Raw genomic sequence first — 6,000 nt, forward strand, 5'->3', positions numbered from 1 at the left:
TAAAATTCTCTCAGGAAGATACCAGGTTTGCTTATAGTGATAACACATTAGAAAGGCCGGAAGAGCCTGGCTTTCTCACATCGTTTGCCATCGAACTGCTCTGTGTGCACCATGTCATCTAAAATTCGCCATCACTAGACATTAGACCAAGGCTATAAAGAAACCAAACTACTTGCCAGGGTTGGGGCATTCGGTAGGAAATTTCACTTTGGCTCTCAACGTACTTCCTTGGGTTTAATTTTAATGAGAATCCAGCTAGTCTTGATCCTTGCAACAAAAGTCCCTGGGAAAAGGCACAAGAGGGTCTTCTAAAACTCTTTTATTTATTTATTTGATAAATACACATTGAGAACCTACTGTGTGCTATGAATTGCGGTAGGCAATGACAATAAAGTGAAGAGAAAAAGGAACTAGGGTCTTTGCTGTTATAAAGTTTATAGTCTAATGAGAGAATATTTACCTGACTGTGACTTATTTGCTTGGTCTTCCTTTTAGGCAAGATTACAGGAAGATTATCATGTCAGAGGCTGCTAGCTGTCCCCCAAGTATCTGTTTTTCCCATCTAGAGTAATACAACTTTTAGCTGAGAAAATGACAACCAATCAAACGACCTCATTTCCTAGTCTTCCTTGCAGCTAAGTACGGCCACGTGCCTAGGTTCTGCCCTATAGGACCTAAGCAGAAGTGATACATACAACTTCCTTGTTCTGCTCTATAGAACCTGCACAAAGTTATATAGGTACTTCCAGATCATGTTCTTAGCAAGAAAAGGTATATTCTTCCCATTCTGTCTTTCTCCCTTCTGCTGGATGGAATGTGAGCATGGTGGCAGGAGCTGTGGCAGCTATTCCAAGCCATCAGATAAAAGAAGGGCATTGAAAAAGGAGTCTGGTTCTCTGACTATGCAGCCCCCATAACACTCTGCACTGCTTATTCTTGGATAATTACAGAAGAGACTAATAAACTGCTATCTTCTATAAGCTACTGTGACACCGGTGTTTGTTACAACAGCTGAATTAATTCCCTAATTTAGCATATAGTCTCCCCTAAAACTTTTCTTTATTTTGAGATGAGCCTGAAATCATATCTTTCTAAGAACTTTTAGAGAAGAATTAGATATATCCCTCCTGGATTACTTCTGGAGGCAAGAACGAGAGCTCTTCCTTGTCACCAGGGTGCATGAGGGGGTGGGATCTCCCTTATTTCATGGCTGGACCTCTGAGTCTACACAATCCTCCTCACTGTTTCCTGTTCTCTTGAGTCCTGGAAAAGTATGGTAGGTCTTAGCACTTGTTCCAACTTTAAATCTTTTTCATGACAAACTATTTATGCAAGCCGAAGAACCTATTCTGTTAAGAAAAAAATCCCCACCTTTCATCAGTGGAATCTACACCATGACCCTGACCCCACTCCTCCGCCAACAATGTGATTCTTCTCCAAATTTTCTATTGGCTTAGAACTCCAAGTTGGCCCTTAAAATGTTTACTTCCATGCTCTCCAGTCACATTTTCAGTAACTTCTCCAGTGGTCAAAGCTCTGTTCTATCAGCCCTGCCCCTCTGCACACAGAGACTGTCGCAAAAGCCTACAGATTCCTTCATTACTGATAACTGCAGCATCCTGATGCTGTGAATTTAGGCTTGCTTCTACTTAATCAGGTTACAGTAACCCCTTATATTAGGCTGCTTGAGATATTATAACAAGATACTATAGACTGGATGGCTTAACAAAGGAATTCATTTCTCACAGTTCTGCAGACTAGAAATCCAAGATCAAGGTTCCAGCCAACTGAGTTCCTCATGAGAGCTCTCTTCCTGGCTGGTAGATGACCACCTATATCCTCACGTGGTGAAGAGAGCTGTTTCCACTTTCGTGGCCTCATCTAAACCTAATTATCTCCCAAAGGTCCCACTTCCAAATACCATCATATTTGGGGATTAAGACTTCAACATATGGTTTTGGGGGAGACATAAACATTCAGTCCATAACACCTCTCATCCCCACTGCTCTCTGTCTTGTTTACTGCTGCATCTCCAATCTCTAAAATAAATAAATTGAATCATAATCCTGCATAATCCTAAATTGCCAAAGGATAATGGTAACATCCTTCCAGAAGATTCCTTGAAGTTACCTCCTGATAGCTAAGGTATTTCTCCCGACACGGGGCTGAATTTGGTTATCAGTAAAAACCCCTATTACTTCTTACTTTAAGATGTAATTGTATAATATCTATAAAGAGGAGTAGATTCTACAAAGTAAGTTTACTTCTAAGAATTAGGCCCTTTTCTTTACATTTCTATGTGGAAAATGAGGCAAAGGTGAATTGGCTATTTCAATATTAATGTCACTAAGCTTCCAGGTCTCTAAAACTGTGGTCAGTCTATGAGAGTATCTGTGGTGAGTAGACACCTGAGATGGCCCCCAATGATCCCCACCTCTTGGTGTGCAAATTTGCCATGCTGTGATCTCCTTCCTACTGAGTGTAAGATGGACTTAGTGACTCACTTCTAATGCACAGTATAAGGCAGAAGTGACAATGTGTGATTTGGAGAAGAGGTCATAAAAGACAGAGTGGCATTTGGATTATTCGCTCTGGGGGAAGCCACCTGCCATGTCCAGTGGCCCTGTAGAAAGACCCACATTGTGAGGAACTGAAGCCACCTGCCTGCAGACATGTGACTGACTTAGAAGCAGACCCTCCAGCCCCAGTCAAGTGTTCAGAGACTGTAGCCCCGGCCACTAACTTCGTGAGTGACCACCTACAAGACCCTGAGCCGGAAACACTCAGCTAAGCCACTGCTGGGTTCTTGACCTTCAGAAACTGTGTAATATGACAATAAAGTTGCTAAGTCAGGGTAATTTATTTGCAACAATAGGTAAAGACATAATAGGTAAGAATGTCAATATTGATAACTCTACAGATTTGAAATATATTTCAAATGGGATTGGCCACCTGCAAAAGAATTAGTAAATAGAAATCGGAGAGAATATTTATTCTCTGGAAAGCATGATTGAGTTATCTGCGTAATCTGTATTCTCCTGAACCTCCTAGCATGACACTGGACACAAAATTAGCTAATTGATTAATCAATGACTGTTTATTGAGACTTGTATTGTTTTCTATTTGCCTTTTTAAACAAATATTTAGTAGCTTCACAAAATTCTTTCTGGACAGAAAAAGAGGGAGTCCATTTTGCCTGTTGAATCCATTTTAAAAGTCTCCTCCACCCTCGTCTTCACTCTAGCCATCAGACGTTGTCATCTGTCCTCAATGCATTTATGGAACCCTGAGAGCACCTCTGGTATTGCTCTTGGCACTGCATTGTGATCGTCTGTTACTTGCTGTCTCCCTTATTAGGCTGGAAGTCTTTGAAAGCTGAGACTATGACTTACTCATCTTTGGTTTTGGAACAGAACAGAGTCTCTGGCCCATAGTATAAGCTCAACCAATATGTCTTAATGAACGAATAAGAATATATTAATAAAGGAAGGATTAAATAAATGAATAAATGAGTTGGCCTTGGAAGAAAACTAAGTTGCCTGAGAAAAATTCCGTCCCCCTAGGATTTCTGTTCCCTTATAAAATGAAAGAGATTGGACAAGATTATGTCTAAGACCCCTTTCCATTCAGATGTTCCATTACTTATGATAGAAGATAGGAGTGGGAACCCGTGCCCTCCTATGGCCTTCAAAAAGTAATGTGAAGAAAAAAATAATAAAAATAAGAATGGAAATCAGTGAAATAGGAGGGCACGGGTTCCCACTCCTATCTTCTATCATAATGGAGAAAATCAATGAAAGCAAAGGCTGGTTTTTTGAACAGGTCAATAAAATTGATAAACCTCTAGCTAGATTGGTCAACAACAAAAGAGGAAAGACACAAATTACCAATATCAGAAATGAAAGGGAGGGAGCATCACTTCAGATCCTACAGACATTAAAAATGTAAGAAGGGAGTATTATTAACTTTATGAATACATTTGGCAACTTATGTGAAATGGACAAATTACTCGAAACACATATATTAAACAAATTAGCCCGAGAAGAAATAGAAAAATCGAATAGCCTTCTCTCTATTGAAGACTTGAATTTATAATTTTTTTAAAAACTGGCAAAATTCTATCAATTAAAATTTAAGGATGAAATAATACTAACCATAATTGTTTTATAAAACAGGGGAGAAAGGAACACTTCTTAACTCATTTTATGAGTCTAGTATTATCCTGATGCCACAAATAAAGATATAATAAGGAAAGAAATAGAGAAGTATACTGCTGGATTGCAAGTAGATACCAGCAATATATAAAAAGAAGAATACATCAAGACCAAGTGTGATAGTCCAGGAATGCAAGGCATACAGACAATAAAGGAAGAAATAAAACTGCTTTTATTCACAGCTAAAATGATATGTATGTGGAAAACTCTAAGCAATTTACAAAAAAACTACTAGAACTAATAAGTCAGTTGAGCAGGGTTGCAGAATACAAGTCAACATACAAAAATCAGTTGTATTTCTATATATTTGTAACAAACTATTGGAAAATGAAATGAAAAGTTGCCATTTATAGTAGCATCGACAAACGTGACATAGAGATAAATTTCATGAAAGATTTGTAAGACGTTTACATGAAAAACTACAAAATCTGTGGAGAGAAATTAATGCCATGTTCATGGATGAAAAGACTCAATATTGTTAAAATGTTAATTCTCCCAAAATTCATCTGTAGATTTAATGTAATCCCAGTCATAATCACTATTATAGACTGAATATTTGTGTCCCCCTCAAAACATTATATTAGAAGGTGGGGCCTTTGGGAGGTGATTAAGTCATGAGAACAGAGCCCTCACAAATAGGATATTAAAAAGTTCCCAGAGAGATCCCTGGCCCCTTCTACCAAGTGACAGCACAGAGAAAAGATGGCCATCTATGAACCAGGAAGCAGACTCTCACCAGACACTGAATCTGCACTATGAGAAATACATTTCTGTTGTTTAAGCCTTTCGTAAGTTGATGGTATTCTGTAACAGCAACCTGAGGGGACTAAGACAATCACCCAGTAATTTTTCCTGAAATCAACAGGCTTATTCTAAAATTTATGTGGAAATTCAAAGGATCTAGAATATCCTGAGTTATCTGGAAAAAAGAAGAGCAAAGTAAGATTTATATTACTTAACTTCAAGAGCTACTATAAAACTATAGTAATCAAGTCAGTTTAGTAGTATTGGATGGACATATAGATAAATGAACAAAGTAGAAAGTTTAGAAATAGACCCACACATGTTTTGTCAATTGATTTTGACGAGGCTGCCACAGTAACTTAAAAAGGAAAAGATATCTTTTCAATAAATGATGCTAGGACAACTATGTAGTCTTATGGGAAAAAAATACCTTGATCTCAACACTCATAATACTTAAAAAATAAACTAGAAGTTGATCATAGACCTAAACATAAGAGCGAAAATGATAAAATTCCAAAAGAAAACATAGGAGAAAATCTTAGTGACCCTTGCGGGTTAGAAAAGATTTCTAGGACACCAAAAATGAAACAAATTTGACTCCATTGAAATTAGAAACTTCTGTTCTTCGAAAGAGACTTTTAGAAAATGAAAAAGAAAGTCACACGTAACAGCTTGGAATAAAGTATTTACAGTATATATTTCTGACAAAGGACATATTCAGAATATATAAAGAACTCTTACATTCGATAATAAGAAGACAACACAATTTTTAAAAAATGGACAACAGATTTGAACAATCACTTCATCAAAGAAAATATATGAATGACCAACAGGCACTTTCCACATCATTAGTTATCAAGAAAATACAAATTAAAACCGTAATGAGATTTTACTAATTTCTATTAGAATGGCTAAAGGAAAGAAGATAGACTACGCCAAGTGTAAACAAGGGTGCAGGGCAACCAGAACGCTCATTATTGCTGGTGGCCACATACACCACTCTAATCATTTTGGAGAATAGTTTAGCAATTTCTTATAAAGT

Source organism: Pteropus medius, unplaced genomic scaffold (assembly GCF_902729225.1).
Source record: "Pteropus medius unplaced genomic scaffold, Ma_sr-lr_union100, whole genome shotgun sequence".
In the NCBI taxonomy this organism is placed as follows: Eukaryota; Metazoa; Chordata; class Mammalia; order Chiroptera; family Pteropodidae; genus Pteropus; species Pteropus medius.